The 26,171-nt window shown below is 50.5% G+C and overlaps 1 pseudogene across 1 annotated transcript in view; it reads left to right on the top strand.

The window, feature by feature from the left end:
• Nucleotides 1-18,195, top strand: part of LOC306814105 (olfactory receptor 14C36-like) — a 54,990-nt pseudogene extending 36,795 nt beyond the window's left edge. Inside the window, exon 2 of the transcript in view lies at nt 17,241-18,195. The product of the transcript in view is annotated as an olfactory receptor 14C36-like (transcript). The remainder of the gene's footprint in view (nt 1-17,240) is intronic.
• The last annotated feature ends 7,976 nt before the right edge of the window (nt 18,196-26,171 follow it).

The following is a 26,171-nucleotide window of genomic DNA, read 5'->3' as shown; positions in this document are numbered from 1 at the left end:
CAGCACATGCAAAACAACACCTAGTACAAGCCTTCTTAGTTTTGGGGATCCCTAGAGAAATAAAAACAGATAATGGCCCGGCATACACATCCAAGGAGTTCCTGGAATTCACCCAGCAGTGGGGAGCAAATCATAAAACAGGCATCCCACACTCCCCTACAGGCCAAGCTGTGATCGAACGCACACACCAGACACTCAAACAAGTTCTAGCTAGGCATAGCTGTTCAACTGTGTGGATGTCTCCCCAGCAAAAGCTCTGTTCACAATCAATTTCTTGAATTGTTCATTTGAAAATATGAGTCCCCCCGTGGTCCGTCATTTTAACAGCAGTAAACAGTTTAAATTCTCTCAGCATCCACCAGTTTTGATTAGGGATCCAGAAACATGGGAAAGCAAGGGTCCCTATGAGCTAGTAACCTGGGGAAGGGGTTATGCATGCGTATCCACTCCCTCAGGCCCTCGGTGGATTCCCCAGAAGTTAGTTAAACCTTTTGTTCCCAAAACTCCAGCTACAGCAGAAGGGGATGAGAAGCAAGTAACCGTTGCTTCGAAAAGAAGACGCCGCAGAGAAAAAGGAAACAAAAACTTCATAAAGGAATACCCTCCAACAGAGACTTATAACATGTTTTAAAATGTTTGTTTTTCCTTTTAGAAAAAAAGCTACCCTCCAGTTAACCCTGTGAAGAACCCCATCCAAGTTGTCTTCTTGTTAACACTGAACAGTTTGGCAGCTGCATGGATTGTCCCTCAGCCACGTCAAAACATCTGGGTAACCCTGGCACAGACACTCAAACAGGAAAACATATGCCTGTCCACAGCAGCAGCAACAGACCCTATGTCCACCTGCCTGGTAGGAGTCCCACTAAAAGTTAGTGAGTATTCAGGCAGCTTTGACATACACATACCTAATAAAACACCTGAATTATTCACTATATCACCTAAGCAGTCAGCACAGATCAAAGGTAATCCTTTAAAGGAGCTGCTGCCAAAATTGCCCAAAGCAGCCCAGGAACCCCAAGAGTTAGAGCTGCTTGGTTCCTACCCAGCAACATACTGCATTCATTTTAGCAATTATCCAACACTCACTGACACTAAAGGTTTTCATCTCATCCAAAAATTTCGTAAGGAATTTGTGGCCACCAAGTGGTGTATTAGTTTAAGCCATATTCTGGCTAAATATCCAGTTCACTCAAGTCCCAAAATTCTACCTAAGGGATTGTTTTTAATTTGTGGGGACCGGGCATGGGCTGGGATTCCTTCTAATCTCCTAGGGGGACCATGTACGATAGGACGGTTGTCCTTGTTAGCACCCAACAAAACCTTAATTAGTGATTGGACACACAAAAGTAAATCAGGTAATAAAATACAAAAGAGAAGTGCAGAAAATCTGGACCCAAATTGTGATGCAGAAATTTTCCATTGGGCTAAATCAAAAAGAATAGTTGTGTCTGTATTCCTTCCATGAGTTGCAGCAGCTAAAGCTATGGGTGAATTAGGTCACCTGGAGTGTTGGGTTGTTAAACAGGCAAATTTAACCTCAACTGCCATTAGCTCCCTCCTAGAAGATGAAGAAGTAACCAGGCAAGCAACACTCCAAAATCGTGCTACTATAGATTTCCTCCTATTACTACATGGACATGAATGCCAGGAATTTGAAGGACTTTATTGCATGAACCTGACTTCAAAAGCTCCTAATGTCCACGCTGCCCTTCGAGATATGAACCACCTGATTGGACAAGTGAAGCAGGAATTAGAAGATTGATTTAATGAACTGTTCAAGGGATGGGGGTTTTCTGGGTGGTGGACTTCTATGGTCAAAACCCTTATGTTGTTCATTATTATTCTTTTCCTTGTAGTAATGGCATTTGGAATCTTACATCATTTAATTTTTAAGGCCATTAATGGTATCATTCCTTCTACCTCAGTAGACAATTGTATAGAGATGACAAATATAAAACAATCTAACCCTCCCGCTTATTACAAATGGTGGGCAAAAAAATAATTCGGATTAGAATTAGTTTAATATCATCCCCCTACTTAAAAAACATAAAACGGGGAGATGTAATTTGATAAATGAGGTAAATGGAATGAATCAGCATACCTCTGTCCATCTCTTCCAGCTGGTCCCCGGTTCCCTGTCCTTCTTCCTGTCCTGTGACCTTCCCCTGTGACCTTGTAGCCCACCTAGAGTTCCGGTATTCTGAACCTAGACCCCCCGTGTCCTCACCCCATTGGCTGCCAGCCAAGGCCACTCCCATTCCCCTCTCCTGAATACCCCTTTCCCGGAGAGAATCTCCCTCTTTCCGCCACACCATCGCCATGGAATAAACCTGAGACCTGAAAGAGCCTCCTTTGTATCCTTTCCGATTCATGCTAATACTTTGTCTGATCTTAAGTAATTAGGAAAAAGACACAACGTATCTTAGCACTGGCATTCTGCTGGCCAGGGCATTGCAGAGACCCTTTGTGGGGACAAGGGCCCTTGGGGAGCTGTGGCTGGTCCCAGCGTGGGTCACTAGTGACATTGGAGCCTCGTTGGGGATGGGGTCCTTGGGACTCTTTGTGTGGGGCAGTTGTGCAGAGAGGGACCAGGAGCTCTGAGAGGGCAGAGTGGCTGCAGGTGTTCAGGGTGAGAGGCAGGGCAGGGTGTATTCCCCTCTGGACTCTTCTGTGGGGCTGCATACAGGACCAGTTCGGTGCCTGCAGAGTTGGGAAATGGGGTGCTGTGGATGTGGGAAGTGCTACACCTGAGCAGTTCCTGAAGACTCAGCCTTGTCTGCAGGTTATCACAATCTCCCATGGCCTGGAGATCCCAGCTATGTGGCTGATCCTATTGCCCATGACGCCATTGTTCTCCCAATGTAATATTTGGGGATGGGGTCAGCTCTAGAGTGTCTTGCAGGGAAAACTCCAGGAGGGGAGGAGCACTGGGAGATGCAGGGATCTGGCTCTGGGGCACTGATGGAGGATGGATTGTATTGGAGTAGGGATACAATTGCCTTTGGCTCCCTGTCCAACCCCTTGGATCCCAGAGGTCCTCGGACCCTTGCAGGGGCAGCTGTCCCATGCAGGAAGTTGGAGAGATGCCAGGGAAGGGGCTAGATTTGTGCAGCAGGTGGGATGGACTCTGTCCAGGGCTGGACTTGTAGCCAGGGCTAGGGTCAGTGCCAAGCTGGGATTTGGCCTGGGGGCTGTTGGGGAAGGGGCAGGGAGAAGTCCTGGCAGGACTAAAGGTGCTCCTGCCCTTCTGCAGCCTCGGGGAGCTCTGCCCAGTGCAAGAGGAAGATGAAGGTGGCTGTGCTCAGCGTGACCCTGCTCTCCATCCTGCTGTGCCCCCAGTACAGGCCAAGGTGAGGCCTGATATCATGATCTTGCCCTGTAGCCTCCTGTCCCATCCTTTTGGCCTCCTCAGACATCTCCCCAGGTTTTCCTCTTTGTTGTATTTTTCAAATGCCTTCCCACTGATCATTCCCAATTCATTTTTCTCCCTTTTTCCCCTCAGTCCTTTGCCTTTCTCCCTGGCCACACAGGGCTCTCCTGATGCCCTTCCTGGACTCCTCACACACTCCCAAACCATCTTCCACTCCTGTTGGTTTTCTCCTCATCCATCATTTTTTCTCTTTCTCCATCAAGCCTCGCCCATGCAGTCTTATGTCCCTACAATGAAATTCCTCTCTTCTCCCCTGCATCCAACAGAGTCCCTTCCCCACCCTCAGTCCCACCCCTTGAGCTCTTCAGGTCACCCCATTATAGTGTATTTGATCCTCCCCGGAGGCCCTGAATTCCCATCCCATTGTCTCCACCTCCGCCCTGATCCCTGCACTCGTGTTTACCCAGAGCCCCACAAAGCCCAACCCAGACCAAGCCTTTGTAACCCTTTCCAGGCACTTCTGCAAGGGGCTGAAAATGATCTCTGGGAGGTGAGTGGGCTGCTGGTATTTCAGGGCATCCTCTCTAGGAATTGGGGGTAGTTTGGTCCTATTGTCCCTTGCTGGCTCTAGGGACATCCCAGGGACCTGCAAGGTCTCCTGGTCCTTCTGGAGATTGATCTAGAGAATGTTGAGATCCTGAAAACACTGCTTGTAGGTACCATGCATTCTGCCGGCCTGAGACCCTACCCCACATGGTCACCACACTCCAGGCCATCCCAGTCTGTCCCAGCACAGCCCAGTGCACTCCTACTGATGCCCCAGACAACACCCCTGCCCCATGGAATTTTCCCAGGGAACCCTTTTCTCCAGGACCTCTTTTACCTTTCATTCCTGTCACCCCAGCATCCCCCTGGATGACCTGAGACACAGGCCCTGCCCCAGCTGTGCCTCTTGGCCAGGACCCCATTGCTTCTGGGCAGAGATGAAGTAGCTCCTGCACTTCATTGCTTTCTGGTGGCCTTTTCTCAAGGATCCCCCTGCTTTCCCCTTTCCTCCTAGTCTAACCCATTGCCCCTGAGTGTGTCTCTAATGATTCTTTTTTCCCTCAGCACTTTATGGCTGAAAAGCTGGTGGATGTTTTGTGACAGAAATGCCTGATTGCCTCTGTGGCTGACTAGGTGAGCAGTGCTTGCAGAGAGAGGGGTGGGGATAAGGATTTTCTTATGTCCAGTAGACACAGAAGGGTCATGTTTGACCCTTTTAGTCTTGGAAGTCTTGGTGACTCCCACATCCTGTCCCTCTCCAGCAGCATGAGGAGATGATCATCCCTGGAGGATGCCCGTGATGGCCTTGGAGCCCATGGCCATTTCCCTTAAATGATCAATGAACTCCTGCAGCAAAGCTATGCCCTGTCTCTGTGTTTGTGGGTGTGTTTCTCTGTGCACATTTGTCTCTGCCTCTGTCTGTTTCTCTGCAAACACTTCTGTGTGTCCCAGGGGTGGGATTTGGCTGTCCTCTGCTGCCCCCATGCGTTCCCTGCATCCAGCATGACAAAAAGACCAATCCCAAAACCTAGCAAGTCAGGCTGAGGACTGGTAGCTCCAGTAGTTCCTCCACATTTACATGATTCCTCTCCCTGCTCTCTCCAGCGATATTTGGTGTTGTAGAAATAGAGTGAGGCCCTGCCGTGGGCAGTTTCAGTGGGTGAGTGTGTGGACAGGCTGAGTAAGGATTAGAGGCTCCTCAGGACCATGGCAGGGAGTGATCTGGATGCAGAAGAATAAGTAATAAAATGTTTCTTATTCCTTGTTTAAATAGAAAAGAATAAAAAAAAAATTTAAAATTGTTTATTTTTTGAAATATTTATTGATTTTGAAATTGGGTCTTGGGTGGGATGGGGCTGCTAGCTCCACCCTACTCCAGGGTACTACACTGCTGAGGGTTTCCCATGGGGGCAGTTAGAATGAGAAAGAAAGTTGTACCTGGCTCAGCCAGGTTCTTCGGTGCCCAGGTGTATCCAGGTGCAGGGCAGTGGTGAGTGGAAAGGTGTAGCAGGCTCCAAAGGCAGGAGCAGCTAGGAGGCATGGCCAGAGGCATGAGGATGTGAGGGCAGCGGTGTGTGGGGAAAGGGTGAAGAGGTGTAGGCGTATTGTAAGGGGCAGTGGGCTGTGAGGTGTAGGTGTGTGTGAAAGGGCGCTGGGTGGGCAGGTGTAGGCGGGTGGGTGCAGGCAGTTGAGAATGGTGAGATGCAGAGCAAGGCTGGGCAGGTAGATGGTGTGTTCTGGGTTTATCACGTGTCAGGAAGCAATCAAAGGCAGAGAAAAGAAGGGGAGATGTGTTGATTTTACGTGCTTGGGGGGAGGGTTGGCTTCCCCTCAGGGAAAGCTCCACGTGGTCCAGGAATGGAGGGGACTGTCCCATCTCCCGGGGCTTCTCCTGTGAGCTGCTGGCACCAACTGGAGAGCTGATTTGGTGATGGACAGCTTGGGAAACCAATGAAAAGTTATTTTGCTTTCACAAATCACAACAGTGGATAAAGTTCTGGTGGGTCTTTTCAGTTTCTGGCCTCTGGAGGAGCGGGGGTCCCCGGCCAGGGCCCTGGCCTGGCTCCGGGCTCGGTCTGGGGCCCGGGTCTGGGCTCGGTCTGGGGCCCGGCCCGGCATCCCGGCCTGGGTTCGGCTCTGCAGGGGGCCTGGCTCAGTACCTCTGCCCAGCACCAGTTGTGCAGGGAGCCCTAAGTCTGGCCCTGTCTTGGCTCGGCGGGGCCGCATGGACCCCCCGGCACCGGCCGCATGCTTTCCTCTTAATGATCTGGTTACAATTTATAACTTCCTTATGCCTGGATAAGATTCTCGATCTCCTGAACCCCTTAATGAGAAGGAATAAAGCATGGAGTCCACAGAAGTCGGCAGAATGAAGATAAAGTTCCTGATGGGAAGAGATTGAAAAGATGCAACTGATAAGTAGCTGAAAACCTTTTTTTGTGGGGCTATGAGGGGATTGTGACTTCACTAAAATTCCTTTAAACTGTGAAATATACTTGAGGATGGGTTCTTGAGTTGAAGATTTTCCTTGCCTCGGGAAATTGAGCTTTCTGTTTTGGGACTGGAATATGAGACATTTGATAGAGAAGATGATGAAGAGGAATTTGTTTTTCAGCAGCCTGCCTTTAAATGTAGTACCCCATGTATGCATCGTAACCCCTAACACGGCTCCGGAAGGACTGTAAAAATGAGAGGAAAATTCATTGTTCTGTAGGTCCTCGGTGAATGCAGACAGTGAAGGTGAAGACACTCCCCTAAATCTAAAGCAGAAAATGAAACTTTTCTCCCTTACATGAACTGAAATGATTATTTGAGTGGATAACTGACTGAAGTGTTCTCTACATGTGGTTGGTAAGAAATGTGGAGGGAAGGGAGGAGGGAATAATCTAGGAATCTTATTCTGAATAATTTTTTCTTGTGTAATTAAAAAATTTCTTCTTGTACTTTCTTTTTAAAATTTGAGCCTGAGTTGTCTTTACTCTTATCTCGAAAGAAAATTAAATATTTAAAATTGGCAAACCCTTTAGTCACACCATGACAGGAGAACAGAGTGGGTTGTAGGCAGAAAGGTTAACAAGTTGGAATTCCAGTTGGAATGACAGTAGCTGATGGCCTAATCTACCTGTTCCCAAAACAGGCTTCAGCGAGCAGGTTGTGAGAGTCTGTCTGAGCCTCTCATCTGTTTTCTGCCCAACGACCCTCGCCTGAGGCCTAGGCTGGCCAGGGATGGGAGGAACGCCAAGTAACTGTTCCGCAGGTGATGCCTACCAGGACTGGTTTCTCATGACGACTAGTCACGGGGCGCTTACTCAACAAAGCTCCCACAGATGGAAGAACAATGGACTGGTCCGTATGGGCTACCCTGCGTGTGTTCATAACAACAAAGATGGTTTGGTGTGCCTTGAAGCATCCTTTTTTCACCTGTTCCTCAGGGTAACAATCTCTACAATAGTCCATAAATCTTCCCACCTTTTGGCCAGAAGCCACTCGCTTTGGGAAAGGACTATAAAAGTGACTTTCTCAGAGGAGACCCCTGAGATCTCTCCAGACAGCAACAGACATCTATTGGCTGGCTCCACGAGGATTCATCTGCCCGTCTTGGTATATATAATCCTGACCCCCCTTTCTCTCTCTCTCTCTGTCTCTCTCTCTCTCTCTGTCCCACTATCACATTTTGGTTGGCACTAAATAAAGTGCATTTCTGTAAAAGTAAACTGGTTTTGTCCCCTGCTGTGTCTTTTGTGCTCTGAGATCCATAACAGAACCAGTCACGACTCCTGCTCAGGTTGGGCAGATCGCAACACAGGTCTACCCTGGTGCGGGGTGGCTGTGGGAGGCCAGGTTTACCTGGGTCTGAGGCCACTGGTGTCCCGGGATGGACAGGTCTACCCCGCTCTGGCGGGACAGGCAAATTTGGGCAGGAGCAGGGTAGACCTGTTGTCCCTAGTGGGCCCGTAAGTTCACCAAGGTGTTGCCGTTTGTGGCTGCCTCTAGCTGGTGTGGTCACCGGCGCAAAAATAGTGTGGCCTAGGTGGGGAATAGTGGCATGGATTTTTGCGGGTTCCCGCACTACACAGTGAAATAGATAAACCTTGAAAAACCTTGGGCTGTAACACTTGTCTGGTTGGGTATTATGTGTTGCGTTGTTGGGGTGTTGTGTTGTTTGTTTTAGGCTGTTCTTGTTGAATTTGTACTCCCCGGTTTCAGTTTCTTGTGCTCTGAGTTGTACCCTCCCTGCAATTCCTGTATCCTCTGTTTCCCACTTGCCTTCTGTTGTACAAGGCCTCCGCTGATTCCCAACTGCTCATCCAACCACTGACACCGCCTAATAATAAAAAAATTGAATGACTCCCATGATGCTAAGCTCTAAGGTGGAAATTTGATTAACACCAAAAATTCCTAAAAGCAATCTAAATCTAGAAGAGACACCATTAGGTGTGCAGAACATCAAGCCACACATGGATAGCTTCCATCTTCCCATGATGACATCACCATCACCTGGAAAGCACCACAACAGGATGACTCCCTAGACTACGTGAGACAAAGCAAGTTCTTGGGAACCCCCGTGAGGACAGAACCCCCGACTCTGCAGCGTAAACAGTGGATTCGACTGGCGCCTCCTCCTCAGCAGTATCCAGTGGGAGCAGCAGCAGCGTGCGCAGCCCTTCGAGTTCCCCCACTCATAGCTGTCCTAATAAAGGCCTTTGAAAAGGAGATTTGTCTCCTGGCCCTGTTTTTAACAGGTGAGAGTAGATCCTTGAGGGCAGGATTGCAGGAGCCAAAGGCTGTGAGCAGGGAACTGCAATGCTGAGCAAGGCCTGGGCTGGTTGGAGGCAGCAGAAAGGCCAAGGCCTGAGCCCAGGCCTGGCCCAGCAGGGCCTGTCCCTCACAGGTGGCTTGGGGCTGTTCCTGGGGCACTGGGATGGAAGGGACAGCAAGGACAAATGGCATCAACCTGTGTGACACTCCAGATGCTCATGGAATCAAGGGCCAGTGTGACACAGCAGGGCCTCATGGAAACAATAGGCCATTGTGAGCCTGCACCCAGAACACTGAAATGGTGGGGGTGACCAAAGGCTCCTTCACCAGAGTTGGGTGAGCAGAAGAAACACCAGCAAGACATTCTCAAGAGGTCAAAATGACACAGAATTTTACTGGCGAAGTAAATCAAGAACTTTGGAAAAGGATCTAATACATCATCCAAGTCAACATAAAATACTTATCAGGAGCTTCATTAACTTAGACTATTTAACCTAGAAACCTTTAAACACTTAAATTGTTGAGGTACTCAAAACTGTTCCATATAAAGGGCATTAGAAGGAAAGAGAGAGAGAAAGACAGAAGCTCTATAGAAAGACATACATATGACTACCAACTCCTCGGGTTCCAGTGTGGGTGAGACACAGACCCCAGGAGAAGGCAGGGTACAGACCATGGGCTGAGCGCCTGCTCTATGTTTTAAGCCTCTGGGTGTTTGTGGCCCTCCCCCAAAGTGGGACTTTTGATTGCTCAGGCAATTAGAGCCTGGGTCAGCACCAACCCACTGTGTGACTGACTGACATCTCATCCTGAGGTGTCTGGGACACTGATCTTATCCACCCTCTGGCAGTGACCATGGTGACACTGTGGAACCCTCATAGAACCAAAGAGACCACTGTGACACTCTGATGCCTCATGGAGTCAAGGGGGCCCTTGTGAAACTCAGGGTCCCATTGAAACCAAGGGTCAGTGATGAAGCTGTGGGGCCCATGAACCAAGGAGCCATTGTGACACAGCAGGGCCACATGGAACCCAAGGGCCATGGTGACATTGCAGGACCTTATGGAAGCAAGAGGTCATTGTGACACTACAGAAGCAACGAAAATATTGTGACAAGGAAAATATTGTGTCACTACAGGGACTCATGCACTCAAGGAGACCATGATGCCACTGTGGGGCCCCATGGAAGCAAGGGAACATGAAACAGGTCTGGCTGGCTGGGCTTCCTGGGGGCCACCTGACAGGTCTGACTGACATTGCCATGTGGAGGGTCTCTTCTCATCTGCTACTGAAGCACTGGGGCTCTGTGCTTTCCTTCCTATCGAAAAAGAACCATCATTCTCCTCTAGGTACCCATGGCCAAGATTGTGAATCCACCTCCACAATTCCCTATATGCATGGACAGCTCACAGACCAAAGCTGCCATGACTGACAAGTCTGGCTCACCTTGGCTTCCTGAGGGCTGGCTCTCATCTGCCTTTGAAACACTGGCGCTCTGTGCTTTCCTTCCTAAAGAAAACAGCTCTTCATACATTCCAGGCACCCACAACCAAAAAAATCCCTCAAAAATCCCAAAAAATCTCAAAAATCCCTCAAAAAATCCCTATGTCCAAGGATTGCCCCCAGATGAAAGGTGTCAGGAGAGACAGGTCTAGCTGGCTTGGCCTAATGATGACCACCTCTCATCTTCTTCCACAACACTTAGACTTCACGCTTTTCATTCCTATAGGAAAGAAAACATGTCTCAGCCAGTCCCCCATGGCCAAAATGGGGATTTCACCTCCAAAACTCTGTTCAACCATGGGTTGCTCCCCAGTGAAAGCTGCCAGGACAGACAGGTCTGGCTGCCCTTTACCTCTTGGGGACGCCTCTCACCTGCTTCTGAAACACTTGGGCTCTGTGCTTTCCTTCCTATGGAAAAGAACTACCCTTCTTATCTATGCAGGAATGGCTGAATGTGTAATTCCCCGTCCAAATTTTCTTATATCCAAAGGTTCCTTTGGATATAAAGCTGCCAGGATAGAGAGGTCTGACTGGCCTTGGCCTCTGATGGCCACCTTTGTTCTGCCCCTGAAATACCAATGTTCTGTGCTTTCCTTCCTATGGAAATGAACAATCATTCTGCTTCAGACATCCATGTCAGAAATAGATATCCCACCTCTAAAATTCTGTATATCCAAGGATAGCTCCCAGACAAAATCTGTCAGTACCAATCTGGCTTGCCTTGGCCTCCTGAGGGCTGTCTCTCATCTACCACCAAACACTGGGGCTCAGTGCTTTCTTTCCAGTGGAAAAGAACTGCTATTCTCACCAAGGTGTCAATGGCCAAAACAATTTCTACAACTAAAATTACATCTATCCAAGGATTGCGTCCAGACAAAAGTATCCAGGACACACAGGTCATGGTGCCTTATTCTCTGGTGGTTTTCTTAGACTACAAGAAGAATGTTTACATTTGCCGCCATATTAGACAGAGCCAATAATCTTCCAAGGTGGGGTTGGGAGGCTGCAAGCACATGAACACTCTATATAGATAATGGAGCTCTGTACTCAGTGGAGTGGAGACTGAGGACAGCAGAGTAGGGCCATGGGAGGTATTGAAAGGTGCTTTGAAGGATAGTGGATCCTTTTGACACAGTAGAGAACAGCTGGAGAAAGAAAGAATTAATGCCAAGGGCACCCTCTGGACACAAGAAGAAAGGAATTTCACTCTCAGGGCAGGGCCGTGATGAATCACGCCCCTCAGAAAAAGCCTGGAGCATCCCAAGGCTTTGTGTGGCCAGGCAGAGACAGGAAGGAACGCAGAGCTGTCAGCAAAGGAAGGGGTCAGCAAGGTGGGGCAGCCAGGGGATGATGACAGCCTGCAGGGACAGAGGCACAGGGCATGGACACCGTAGGACAGCCTGGGCTGCAGAGGGCACAAGGATGGGCAGCAGCTGAAAGGCCCTGGCAGAGCCAACTGCTGCAGCACTTGGGCCATGGCTGCTGGCCCTGGGCCTGAGGCCAGCAGGGGACAAGTGAGCCTTGCTGTGCTGGGGCCTCATTGCCTCCTTGTCCCTGCTCAGCAACCTGGCAGGGGCCACCCCATGGTCCTGTCCTTGGCATTGCACATCCCCAGAGCCCAGTGCCCTGGGAAGAGCCCTGAGCAATGAGGGAGGGACAGGATCTGCCTTGCCAGGGGCTGGGGCTCAGCCTTGGCCCTTTGTATTCCTGAAACACATCCAGGTTTGCTCAGCATCAGAGACACCTTTCCCTTGTCGTTTCCACCTGTCATCACTACCTCCAGTGTTGAGTTCCAACTGGAACCTGGGGACAATTTCTCAGTTGTCTCCCAGTGAAATCCATTCAAGCTTCAATAAAGTTCAGTATTTCAATTTAATTTAGATTTCCAGAAAAGTTTTTAAAATCTCTCTCAGGGACTAAAACCACTGTAAACAACACCAAAGTCATGAGAGAGTCATTAAAGTCTATGTGCTGTGTCTGTGCTGCTCAGCTGGGCTGGGCTCCTGGCGGAGAAGGAGCCCTTGGCAACCAAGAAGAGCTTCAAAACCACATTTCTCTGGATGATCAGCTCTTCTCCCAGCCCAGCAGGGCTGAGGCACTGCCTGCAGCCACCCGAGGCACAGCACAGAGGCACAGATAATTTCAATCAGTAAAGGCTGGGAAGATGCTCAGAAGTGACTGGGACAGAATCACTCCTAGCCCTTGACACAGGAAGCCTCTGGCTGCAGGACAAGGCAGCTGCAGCTCCTGGAGTGATCTCCTAAAGATGGAACATCCCAATGCCAACAGACTGAGTACATTCTCTGATTCTCTCTTGTGTAGAGCAGCCAGGGGTGCCCAAGGCTGCCCTGCTGAGCAGGGTGCTGCAGCCCAGGGAGCTGTGCTGGGGCAGGGACTCTGCTGCCTGCCAGCGACAGCTCTCAGTCAGCCCTGAGAGCTGCCCACAGCACAGGGGGACAAGGTCTGTGTTGGGGGTGGAGTGCTTTTCTGTTACTGTGTCAATTGAAAGAATTTTTCCCATTATCATGCCAATGGAGCTGGCCGGGCTACACCCAGGGTCCCTGATGGGTCCAGACAAAGGGGGTGGGTGGGGACAGCCCCCGGAGGGGCCTCTGAGGCCCTGCATCTGCCCCGTTTCCAGCCTCCTGCCTCTGCGGACACAGCTGATCCCCCGGACACACACGGTGAGCGAGGAGCCGCCGCCCTCGGTGAGGGTGAGCCCGTTCCCGCCCGAGACCGGCGTGGCCGCTGCTGCCCCTCCCCCCTCCCTCCTGCCTTCGTTCCCGTCTGCCCTCTGGCAAATCCGGGCTCTGGACTAAGTACAGAGACAGCGTGCTTGCATCTAAAGGGACTGACACCGAGTTATCTATTTCGTTCTGTTAGCAATTTTAACTGTTATTGTTTTCTGTTTGTATAGTTAGATATATTAGTAAAAGAGCTGTTATTCCCACCCCCCCTTATCTCTGCCTCAGAGTCCTTGATTCAAACAATCGTAATACTTGGGGGAGGGGAGTGGAACCAAAGTCTCTATTCCAAAAAGGGAAACTTCTGCCCCTACTGGCAGACACCTGTCCTTTCAAACCAGGACAGATTTTGGAGCCCAACGTGGGGCCCGAGGGCACTGAGTTGAGAGTTAAGACAGAAATAACAGCTCTCTTAACTGGCAATGTGTTGTCTGGTTTAATCTGGTTTGTGTTCCATGTGGTCACAGCCATCTCCCTCCCATTTGTAAGCCCTTTTTTGAACTTGGGCCCCCTCACCAAGGTTGCTGTGGCTATTGTCCGATTGGTTTGGTGGATTGATTATGTCAGGAATTCATGGGTTTTTAATTTTTCCTGGGAAGCGGTTGCATGGATCCGGAGCTATCGTACTCTAACTGCGTGTTTCTGGGGCTATTTCAGTAATGGTACTTACTGTGAGATAACGAGTGCAAGGGAAATTTTCTCCCAACCCATCACCCAGTTTTTTGAGGCTACCCCACTGGTTCTCAAGGATTTCAGATCTGTTTTAATTGCCACTGTTATTATACAGTGGCTGGTGTTGCTGGTAGGCTTGTTCTACTTAGCATTCAGAAACAAGGGAATATTGGCTTGGACAACAACTCTGATAACTGCCCCAGGGACTAGGGATGTTGTCCCAGAACCTGCCTCTGCCCCAGAGACTAGGGAGGTTGCCCCAGAACCTGCCTCTGCCCCAGGGACTAGGGATGCTGCCCCAGAGCCTGCCCCAGGGACTAGGGATGCTGCCCCAGAGCCTGATGCTGCCCCACAGCCCACTGCAGAAATGAGCCACCCAGAGTGGATGGGGGCTCTAGTGAAGGATATAGGCCAAATGCTGAAAGAGCAGAGTCAGATGTTGAAGGAGCATAGCCAGATGATGAAGGAGTATTTTTCTCCAGCTGGTGAGAAACCCTGCCCTAAAGATAGAGAGTCAGATGGTGCTGCAGTGGAACCCGTAGATGTTGTATCTGTCCAGGTTCCAGCTGGATCACAGGAGCAGCCACAGCCAGCAGCAGTTGCTCCTGTGGAAACTAGGAAATCTAAGATTAAAACGAGGCACTTAGATAATGGGGATCAGCAAGGAGGGTCCTCACAACCAGCAAGGGAGCCAGAGGTTGAGATTATCACCGAGTCCCTCTCATACGATAGTCTCCGTAACCTGCATAAAGACATTGCTTGGCGGGGCCGCGAGCCTTTCACAACTTGGTTACTCCGGGTCTGGGACCTTACGGGAACAGGTGTTCAACTGGATGGAACTGAGGCCAGGAATTTGGGATCCTTGGCCCAGGATTCAGGTGTGGACCAGATATTCGTAAGGGAGCAAGGCCTCCTTTCCCTCTGGGACCGGCTTTTAATGAGTGTGAGAGAGAAGTTTGTCCACAGAGAGAGAATGCAGGAGCACCACCGTAGGATGCGCTGGAAGACCCTTGAGGAAGGGATCCAGCAGCTAAGAGAGACAGCAGTATTAGAGGTACTCTTTGGGTAGGATGGACAGCATGACAATGACCCTGACAAGGTCAAGTGCACAGGGCAGATGTTATGGAATCTGGCAACGTAGAGGAAAACCAATCTGGGCTGCTGATGAGTGGAAAGACATTGCCACTCGGGTAGAGAAGCTCCCCGTGAAAGTCCGTCATGTGGATGCCCATGTTCCCAAGAGTCGGGCTGATGAAGAACACAGGCACAACAAGCAGGTAGATCAGGCTGCACAGATAGAGGTCTCAAAGATAGACTTAGATTGGGAACACAAGGGAGAACTGTTCCTGGCTCGATGGGCCCACGATGCCTCAGGCCATCAGGGCAGAGACGCCACCTATAAGTGGGCACGAGACCAAGGGGTGGATCTAACCATGGACAGCATCTCTCAGGTTATTCATGACTGTAACACGTGCGCTGCCATCAAACAGGCCAAGCGGGTGAAGCCCCTCTGGTATGGGGGGCGATGGTCCAAACATAAGTACGGAGAGGCCTGGCAGATTGACTATATCACACTGCCTCAGACCCGCCAGGGCAAGCGCTACGTGCTGACCATGGTAGAAGCCACCACCGGATGGTTGGAGACCTACCCTGTGCCCCACGCCACTGCTCGGAGCACCATCCTGGGCCTGGAAAAACAAGTCCTCTGGAGGCATGGTACCCCTGAAAGAATTGAGTCAGACAATGGGACTCATTTCAAAAATAGCCTTATAAACACCTGGGCTAAAGAACATGGCATCGAGTGGGTGTACCATATTCCCTACCATGCAGCAGCGGCTGGGAAAGTCGAACGGTGCAATGGTCTGCTTAAAACCACCTTAAAGGCACTTGGTGGGGGGACTTTCAAGAACTGAGAGATCAATCTACCAAAGGCCACATGGTTAGTGAATACCCGAGGTTCCACTAACCGAGCAGGCCCTGCCCAGTCAGAGCCCTTGGGAGCAGCAGATGGAGATAAGGTTCCAGTGGTACACCTGAGAGGCATGTTAGGGAAAACTGTCTGGGTGAACTCTGCTTCCAGCAAAGACAATCCTGTTCGTGGGGTGGTTTTCGCTCAAGGACCAGGTTTCACTTGGTGGGTGATGCAAAAGGATGGAGAGACCCGATGCATACCCCAAGGGGACCTTGTTCTAGGGTGAACTATATATGATACTGTGCCTGTAACTACATGTATGTATATAATTTAAAGATTTCAATATGATGTAGCATGTTGGCATGGAAAAAATTCGGGGTGGATAATGTTCGGGGTTGAGTGCTTTTCTGTTACTGTGTCAATTGAAAGAATTTTTCCCATTATCATGCCAATGGAGCTGGCCGGGCTACACCCAGGGTCCCTGATGGGTCCAGACAAAGGGGGTGGGTGGGGACGGCCCCCGGAGGGGCCTCTGAGGCTTCTGGGAGGGCACTCGCGTTTTCGGCGAGCTGGGAGGAGGACGCCTGGGATCGTTCAGCCACGCGGCCAAGCACAGGAGAGCCAGACCCTCTGTGATCACCTGCCCTGCATCTGCCCCGTTTCCAGCCTCCTGCCTCTGCGGACACAGCTGATCCCCCGGACACACACGGTGAGCGAGGAGCCGCCGCCCTCGGTGAGGGTGAGCCCGTTCCCGCCCGAGACCGGCGTGGCCGCTGCTGCCCCTCCCCCCTCCCTCCTGCCTTCGTTCCCGTCTGCCCTCTGGCAAATCCGGGCTCTGGACTAAGTACAGAGACAGCGTGCTTGCATCTAAAGGGACTGACACCGAGTTATCTATTTCGTTCTGTTAGCAATTTTAACTGTTATTGTTTTCTGTTTGTATAGTTAGATATATTAGTAAAAGAGCTGTTATTCCCACCCCCCCTTATCTCTGCCTCAGAGTCCTTGATTCAAACAATCGTAATACTTGGGGGAGGGGAGTGGAACCAAAGTCTCTATTCCAAAAAGGGAAACTTCTGCCCCTACTGGCAGACACCTGTCCTTTCAAACCAGGACAGTCTGGGTGGAAGAAGACAGCTGTGAAGGCTTGAAAGTGTTCTCCTTGTGTGGTCAGGACACTGCATTGTTCAGGACTGCTCCCAGCATGACATATAACTGTAGAACACTTCAAAGTAGATTACATAGAGTGCACAGCAAGGCAGAGGCTGTATAAAAGGGAAAATTCTGATTTTATAATCTACTTCTCAGGGTGGCCTGGATGGGAAATTGCACATTGATATTAATCTCTCTGTTCAGGTGGAGAAAAATAAAAATGCTAATAAACCAGGCAGTGAAAGAAATCAGCACAGGGTCCCTTAACGAAGCTTCAGTGTCTTTTTCCAGCATCCTCTGGGTTGCTGTGACATTGCCATCAGAGCCTGCAAGGGCAGAGCTGGCCCTGGGCAGTGCCCTGTGCTGAGAAAGGGTCTGCAGAGCAGAGCAGAGCCCCGAGGGCTGGGCTGGGCTCTGGCAGCACTGGCAGGGCCCAGCCCTGGGCACAGGGAAGCAGCTGCTGGCAGGGACAGCTCCAGGCAGCAGAGCCCTGGGCAGGCAGTGGGGGGAAAGTGCCACCAAGCTGAGCTGGGATATTTAAAGTTCTCTCCAAACTGAACTATTCCATGATTACTTTTCTTACAAGTCCCCATGCCAAGTCACAGCAAATGTCCAACAGCAGCTCCATCAGCCACTTCCTCCTGCTGCCATTGGCAGACACACGGCAGCTTCAGCTCCTGCACTTCTGCCTCTTCCTGGGCATCTCTCTGGCTGCCCTCCTGGGCAACGGCCTCATCATCAGCGCCGTAGCCTGCGACCACCACCTGCACACCCCCATGTTCTTCTTCCTGGTCACCCTGGCTCTCACTGATCTGGACTGCATCTGTACCACTGTCCCCAAAGCCATGCACAATTCCCTCTGGGACACCAGGACCATCTCCTAATCTGGATGTGCTGCTCAGGTGTTTCTGTTTATGTTCTTCATCTTAGTAGAGTTTTCTCTTCTGACCATCATGTGCTACAACTGCTACGTGTCCATCTGCAAACCCCTGCACTATGGGACCCTCCTGGGCAGCAGAGCTTGTGCCCACATGGCAGCAGCTGCCTGGGCCAGTGGCTTTCTCTATTCATTGTTGCGCATGGCCGATACATTTTCCCTGCCCCTGTGCCATGGCAATGCCCTGGGCCAGTTCTTCTGTGAAATCCCATAGATCCTCAAGCTCTCCTGCTCCAACTCCTACCTCAGGGAACTTGGGCTCCTTCCTGTTAGTGTCTGTTTAGGACTTGGCTGTTTTGTGTTCATGGTTTCCTCCTATGTGCAGATCTTCAGGGCTGTACTGAGGATACCCTCTGAGCAGGGACGGCACAAAGCTTTTTCCACCTGCCTCCCTCATCTGGCTGTGGTCTCCCTGTTGCTCAGCATTGGCTTTTTTGCCTAGCTGAAGCCCCCTTCCATTTCATCTCCATCACTGGATCTGGCACTTTCAGTTCTGTACTCGGTGGTACCTCCAGCTCTGAATCCCCTCATCTACAGCCTGAGGAACCAGAAGCTCAAGGCTTCACTGCGGAGACTGATCACTGGATGCTTTCAGGAACATTAAACTGCTGGCTAACTTGTGCAATTTACATGTAATAAAAGTAATCTTTGATACTCCTTGTTGGTTTCATTGTGAAAGTTCTTTTCCTTTGTTTTAATTTTCTAGTATTGCTAAACAAAGAAATGTCAATATTTAGATAATTTCTCATTTTATAACTCTGCACCATCCCTGTGACCCACAGGCTGTGTCAATGAGGGGCCGCACTCCTGGTGGCTTTAAATGAACCAAACTATCTTTCTCCCAGCAATGTTTTCTCTAAAGATCCATTTTGTTCTCCTCTCTGAAGCTGCAGCAGCAATGTCTGTGTGCAGAGCTGGGGCATATCAGTGCTGGCACAGCAGCTGTGCCCAGCAACAGCAGCACTTGGTGTTGCCAGTGCTGCTCCCGTGCCACTGTCCCGCTGCTCTCCTGCCCCTCGTGTTGCTGCAGGGCCTGAGTGCTCTCAGGGCCGGGCACAGCCCTGGGGATGGCAGTGTCGGGGCTTCAGCAGAGACAGGCCATGGGCACTGCTGGGGCAGCTCTGGTGCCTCAGGCAAGGGCCTGGGGGCTCCAGGCTCCTTGGCCAGGCTCTCTCCAGAGCATTTGACCAAGCCAATGCTGGGCAGGGAAAACCCCCGTGAGCAGCCCCAGGCTGGCTGTGGGCAGGCTGAGGCCAAACAGCATGGCTGGTTCTCTGCAAGGCCCCTGCAAGGGGGAGAGCCTGGCAAGGAGCAGCAGAGCAGGGCCTGATCCATCCCCAGTGCACTGGACATCCCAGGGCAGGGTCCCACAGTGTCCTCATGCACCTGCCAACAACATCCCCCCTCTGCAGCCCTGGCCTCTCCCCCAGCTCACACAGGTGCCGCATCCTCGCAGGCACAGACGGCAGCACTGGCTCAGGAGCCCATTTGCATTGCACAGAGCAGGTGTCAGCACCCCCATGGTGCTGCTGTGGGGAGATGGAGCTGAGTGAGCACAAATGCCATCAGCCCCTGGGGCCAGCAAGGGCTGGGGAACGACAGGGAAACCACTCAGGTTTGTTGTGGCCTCTGCTGTCAGCCAGAAAGTTTGTTCCCTTAAACATTTCCTGAGTTTCCTGCCCCTCTGTCCAAAGATGATGCAACCTCTTTTTTCCCTTTGTTCTTGGCAAAAGCTCCATGCACAGCCAGGCCAGTCATTTTCCTCACTAGCTCACTTTTGGCACACAGGGACAGGCTGGTCCTATTCCTTCAAAATTTCTTTCTTGCAATGTGTCCATCATTCCTGGACCCCTTTTGTTTTTAAGGATGGTATCCCTTAAAAAATTAAATGCCTGATTTGGCACTCTCTGCACAAATCTACATCCTCAATAAGCCAAAGTCTTCTCTCCATTATTGCAGGGTAGAACTTTTGTTGATGCCTCCACTTCTTTCACAGAATAATGAAAACTCAAATATTTCATGTTTACCAGGTGTACGACCACCACATCTTCCACCAGCCCATCTCTGTTTGTGAACAGCAGGAGACAGAGCTTTCCTTGGGAGTGTTCTTCTGTCCTGGGGGTCTCTCTGGTGGTCCCTGGTGGTTGTGGACCACAATGTTCCAGTTGGCCTGACTGAGTTGGCAGGACACTGAGGCTGGTGAATTCCAGTTCCCCTTCTTACACAACAGGCATTGTGTGGTTTCCAGAGGCCAGTGGTTTTGGAGGACAAGCACTGTGTTAGCTCACCTGGTGTGGGCAGTTTATCATCTAGTACCATAAGGTCACAGAGCGGGCTACGACAACACAGAGTGGGTTTTGTGAGGTCATCAAGCAGCTACGACTTCATAGGCTGTCTCTGCATCATCACCTGAGCTGTGTGAGGTCACTGGGTTGGTCACTCTGCCCCAGCCCCCCTCACAGTTTCCCCAGAGAAGTCCAATGTTCATGCCCAGCAGGGTCCCCTGTCCGTCTGTATCCCCCTGCTCCACCTGGAGCCACATCCTCCCCCAAGGACATTCCACAAATCAACCCCAGAGCCTGACACCGGGACAAGGGGTCAGGGCTGTGTGACCAGGACATCAAGGACGTGGATTATCCAGGTCATTGGGGCCAGGTTTGGGTTCCCCAGGGCAGCAAAGATGTCTGGCAGCTGGAGCAGGGTGAGGGAAGCGCCTCCAAAGTGGGGCTGGAGCCCTTTGGCTGTGAGGAGAGGCTGAGGAAGCTGGGCTTGTCCAACCCAGAGCAGGGAAAGCTGAGGGGCTCCTCATCCCAGCCTGGCAGTTCCACCCAGGAGCTGATGGAAAGCACAGAACCATCCAGGATAGATTTCTACCCAGGGAACAGATACTGCAGAGGCTGTTGGATCAAGTTCCTGTGTGCCCAGAATATTGGCATTAGTGCAGCTTTAGCTGTGCACAAGAGAGCTCTTCAGCCACTTTCTCTCTTTTCCTTCCTCTGGGCATGGAGGGAGCTCGTGACTTCATCATGTGACTCGTGTGCAAAGAGCAAATCTGGGCAGAATCGGGGCAGGGAGGGTTTGGGGCATCTCAGGATCTGTGCTGGGCACAGAACATGTTTTCTATTGGTCTGAGACTGCCTGCTGTGGAAAGGGGATGTAATATCCAGTAGAGGAATGACTTTTGTTTTTTATGGAGCTGTGCCTTCCCTTGGTTTGTTTGCTCACAATAAATGAACATCCTTCTGTGTCTTGAGCAGTTCCTTCTGCAAGGAAAGCAGGTAGGAGTTGGTGCCAAAGAGCTGAAAGCTGCAGGCACAGCCTGGAGTGGAGGAAGCTCAGATTTGCACAAGACTGCTCTGAGTGCCAGGGGTGGAATGGGGGAAATGGTGGGGTGGGGGTAGAGACAAAGTGTGATTGTCAGCCATAAAGGGTCTTGATTTTCATATCTGTTCAGACTACATTAGGAGGTGCTGGGGATCAATATCAACTGAGATTGCTGACACTAATCTGTAACAGGAGAAGAATAAATGGGAAAAAAAAATCTCCTCACCTTTTGTTTTTCAATGAAATATGTTTTGAATGGAATGAAAGCTTAGACAAGTCCTTCCTAAAGCACAGGCTGTCAGACACTCTGTTTCAGGCAATCTGCACCCCAAATTGCTCTTGCTCACAAGTTCCTAAAAATGCCTGATTAGGTGTACTATAAATTGAATTATTTACTGAACAGATTCAAGATTAACAGATAAGAGATTTTAAATGGACTACTTACTGTACAGGATAAACAAAAGAAGTACAGGTAGATACAAACACAGTGCACAATAAAGTTACTGATATTACAGCACGTGAGGAAACAGCACAGATCAGGAGTCAACTTACCACCAAATTGATTATCTCCCTTCAGTCTCCTGACAAAGCAAGCTGTTCATTGTCAGCTGGGAATTCCACCTGCCTGGCACCACAGAGAACTCAGGACAGGACAGATGTCCGGCCTGGGTTATCTCAGCAATTCCTGGGAGGGGAAAGATACCCTGAGGTATGGTCCCAACTGATGGACAGAACAGATGAGCTCTGCTGGACCACAGGGGAAGTCCTGCTGCAGGAACCTCATGGAACCAAGGGTCCATTGTGACATTGTGATGCCTCATGGAACCAAGGAGACCTTGGTGACACCAATGAACCTCATGGAACCAAAAGTCCATTGTGACAGATCAAGGCCTCATGGAACCAAAAAGAACACTGTGACACCATGAGGCCCCATGGACCCAAATCTCCATTGTGACAGTCCAGAACCCCAAGGAACCAAGGGGCCTTTGTGACACTGCAAGGCCTCAGGGAATAAAGGAATTCAAAGGTCTGAAACATTCCTTGCAGTGTTCTGCCTTGGGGAAGGGGTCCCAGGTGAGGGATGACAGACAGGATGTGGTTCAGGAATGTGGAGCAAGATTGTCCACACTGGGTCAAACCTCAAGGCTCATCTTCTCTGAGCAGGCCAGACCTCCTGAGGAGAGACCCTGGGTCTATATCAATCACAGAATGCTGCAATCACCTCTGCTCTAAAGAAAACAGTAATAAAATAAACCCTTTAAAATAGGACTCTGTAATTGTTAGAAGCTCTTTGATGTATTTCTCCATAATTATCATAGGAAATCTTCTTCATGATGAGCCCAACACAGGCTCCTCATGGACTCCTTGGAGGAGAGAATTGGACTCCATAATTGCCCAAAAACCTCTCAGAGACTCAGAGAGAAAAGGAAAAAGAAAAGTACCTTAAAAACCTGAAGTACCTTGAAGCATTAATGAGTCCCACTGAGTGTTGTTACTGAGAAAGGCTCTCAAGAGGCTAATTAAAGCAGATAATTGCAGGCCCTGATTGCACAAAGCTCTCAGAGACTCCAAGGCAAAAGCAAAATCCAAAGTCCTTTGAAAAACCTGCAGTCCCTGGGAGCATGAAGGAGCCCCCAGGGCCATTCCTGACCAAGGCTCCCCAGGGACTGGTCCCAGCAGATCACTTGAGGCCACTGGGATGTGTGGGGGATGCTGAGGGCAGGACAAGGGGTGACAGTGGCCAGCCTTGCTGGGGCTGTGTCAGGAGGCCCCAGTGGCTCAGGACAAGGTGTCTCCTCAGAGCCCTTGGTGGCACAGACCCTGCTCTGCACCAGGGCACCAAGACTTGGCTTCTCTTTGTTCCCACCTCTCATCTCTGCCTCCAATTCTCGACTCTGACTGTGGCTTGGTGACACTTTTGCACTCACATTCCTCCCTGGGACCCATTAAAACTTTAAGAAACTTTGGAGTTTGATTCTCACTTGGAGTTCTTGAGAGGTTTCCTAACAAACCATGGCTCTGCCTTGATTTCCCTCTGGTCTGATTCAGTTCATTAGGAATGTTTCTTATAATACTTATGGAAAAATATTTCAAAGTGCTTCTTAATAATATCCATTCCTATTTTAAAAGATGGATTTTATTACTGTTCTCTTTAAAGCAGAGGTGATTGCAGCATTCTGTGATTGATATTGATCCAGGATCTCTCCCCAGGAGATCTGGCCTGCTCAGAGAATCTGTGCCTTAAGGTCTGAGACCATGTGGACAACCTTGCTCCACATTCCCAACCCCATCCTGTCTGCCCTGACTCACCTGGAACCTGCTTTGCTTGGAGAGTTGGCTGCTCTCAGGGAAAGAGGAGTTTTTTTCTTTTTGTTATTTTTGACTCAGTCTAAAACTCCTATTTTTCCCCACTGCAAACAGACACACTCCTCAGGTGTGTGCCAGCCCAAGGTGCCACCAAGGAGGTTCAGCACCGGGGATCGGGGCCTCAGGGGTGGTGCCTGGAGCTGGCACCATCTTTCCTTTGTGCCTCTAACTCCTGTCATGTCCCGCAGTCCCTAGAGCCCCATTGGAGCTGGGACTGCAATGCCCTTCAGGCCCTGCATTCTACAGAACCCCGGTATCCCCCCATCTGTCTAATAGATGTCCTCCAGAACCTCCAGGATCTCTAAGTGCCCCCTCAGCAGCCATTTGGGAACCTCCCAAAAACATCTTCGAATCCCCTGAATCCTCCCAAGCTCGCAGATGCCCGTTACAGGCACTTCTGGGAATTCATCTCCAGCCATCGCCCGCGAGCTCAGAGCACCTCATAACCCAGTCAGTCGCCTAAAACTCCTGCCCTGCCTCGTGCCCTAAAGAGCATGGTTAGAGCTCCCCAAGGTCCCTCCAAGCTCTCCCGAACCATACACGTTCCCCTCTGAGGACCTCAAGTCACTGTTCAGAGGCAAAAGTGTCCCCACAATGCCCTCCCGGACCCCAAACTCTCTGCAAGAGGAGATGCATGCGTTTTTTCTGCCTTTTCATGTTGCTTGGTTTGTACCTGATGGCAAGGGAAATCTACCCAACTCAGTCATTTTGCCCAATTATGTTTTGCAGTCATCATCAACTAGAAGAGTTTGGTCACAGACTGCCTGCAACTTGGCAGCATCAACAAAGGAATTGAAGGTGCATTTCATGCCATTGTAGAGATAACAGAAATGTTCCACAGTGGTGGTCTGTAGAAGATGTTACACTCCCTAAAGCATACCCCTGGGATGCCATCCCATGAAACAAAGAAATTCCTTCAAACGAAAACCCCCCTCCCTTACCGAAAACCCTGTTATCTCTTAGGATTTCTATTGGCTTTTAAAGTTACAAGTTAATTGGTTCTTTTCTCACTTAGAGTTTTAAGATAATTGGTTAGTTTGCAAGTTGTAGTTTTTATTGGTTAGAAACTCAATCCTCTGGAAACCTATATAAAGTGTTTTGTTATCTGATATAATTAGACCGTTGCCAGCATTCCCTTCAAGGACAATAAAGTTATCCTTGGAACTTTGCAGCACGATCTCAAGCCTTTTGTTCTTCGCTAGTGAGTAGCTAGGGGCTCTGCATCTGGGGTTCAGAAGTACCTGAACTCAGGGCTGCAGACCTCGGAGTTGGAAAACACCCAACTCTAAAAGCAGCTACAGTGGTCAAGGGCTGGTCACTGAGTGATGTCACCAGGGAGTGACTGCCAAGGGGACTCTGTGCCATGGATGACATTTGATCCTCATTGTTCAGCCAAATTCCCACCCACCCCATGTTCCACTCCTGCAGTTCAGCTTTCTCCAATCTGGCTCTGAGGAGCACAGCAGACCATGCCTCAGGCCTGCCTAAAGTCTGGGCACACAACATCCCCTTCTTTCCCCTCCATGGGGGTTTTGCAACCCCTGCCTTGTGCTGCCAGTGCCTGGAATGGCTGCAGGAGGATTTGCCGCATGCCCTTCCCTGCTGAGCCTGAGCAGTCTGTGACTGTCCCAATGCCCCTCCCTGCCCTGTTTGCAGACTGGTTCCATGTCTGCCCTCTCCAAGTGCCCAAGACACTCTGGGATGGCTCTGGCCTTTCCAAGGGACTTGAGAGAGGTCTCACGGTGACACTGCCCCGCCTTGTCAACATCCCTGACACCAAAGGCCTTTTCAACATCCCTCAGTTCCAGGTCAGTGACCAGAACACAGCACAGCCCTGTCCAGATCCTTGGGATGGTTTAGAAGGGAGGCAGCTCTGATTTCTCCCCAGAAAGCCCCACTCCAATGGTCTCTCTGTGCAGTCCATGGCTGTCCTAAGCATTTTTTTTCGTGGAGCCACCCTTCCCGGCATGTTTCACTATGCAGTCCTAACCACAGCCCAGCAATGAATTCAAGTGGTTTCCCAGAGTTTAGTGGCCTCAAGGCACTGTTTGTGCCACCAGAACTGTGCCACCCATGAGTGCTGATGATGGTATTTGTGCTCACTTGGGTTCATCTCCCCACACACAAACAGGGCACTGCTGAAATCTCCTCAGTACAGAGCAAACAGACTGCTCACTGGTCACTTGGTATCCCTCCATGAAGGGACAAACAACCTCCTGCAGGTGGGGGAGAGGCCACTACTGGGTATGGTGGTTACAGGGGCTGGTGTGGGACAATTGCCCTGGGACACCTTCCCAGGCTGTGTCCAGAACAAAGACACAGCCCAGGCCCTGCTCTGCTGCTCCCTCAGGTCCATCCCAGGAGCTCTGGCTGTTCCAGGACACTGCTGTGTGCCCCCTGCACACTGCCCCTCTGCCCCAGGCACTGGTCTTTGCTTTGCCAGAGCATTCCTGGAGCACGTTCCTGACAGCAGTTCTGGAGGAGAGCAAAGCCTTCCTGCCCTGCCCTCAGGAGATCCCTTTGCTAATAGAGCTGCTGTGCTGGAGCCCAGCTGTGTCCCAGCAGTGCCCATGTCCTGTCCCTGCCTGTGCTCACAGCAAGGACACGCAGCAGGACAGAGACCAAGTTGCCAGAGCACTGTGGCCTTACAGCCACAGAAGGGATGACAAGGAGAGGCTGGAGTTGGGAAGAACAGATGTGGGAAGATGTGGGAAGAACACGTGTGGAGGAAGTTCGGCGAGGGAAATATGCAACCAATCAGTGTGATTGATAAAGCATGGTTTGATTTATTGAAGGCACCATCTACATTTATAATCCAAAATATAATGACTAAGCATATTTAGCATAATTTCATTGGTTTCAGGTACATATGCCTCTCCTGCTATTGAC

This window comes from Erithacus rubecula (assembly GCF_903797595.1).
Source record: "Erithacus rubecula genome assembly, contig: SUPER_W_unloc_6, whole genome shotgun sequence".
Taxonomy (NCBI): Eukaryota; Metazoa; Chordata; class Aves; order Passeriformes; family Muscicapidae; genus Erithacus; species Erithacus rubecula.
This window is presented reverse-complemented; position numbering and strand designations above follow the sequence as displayed.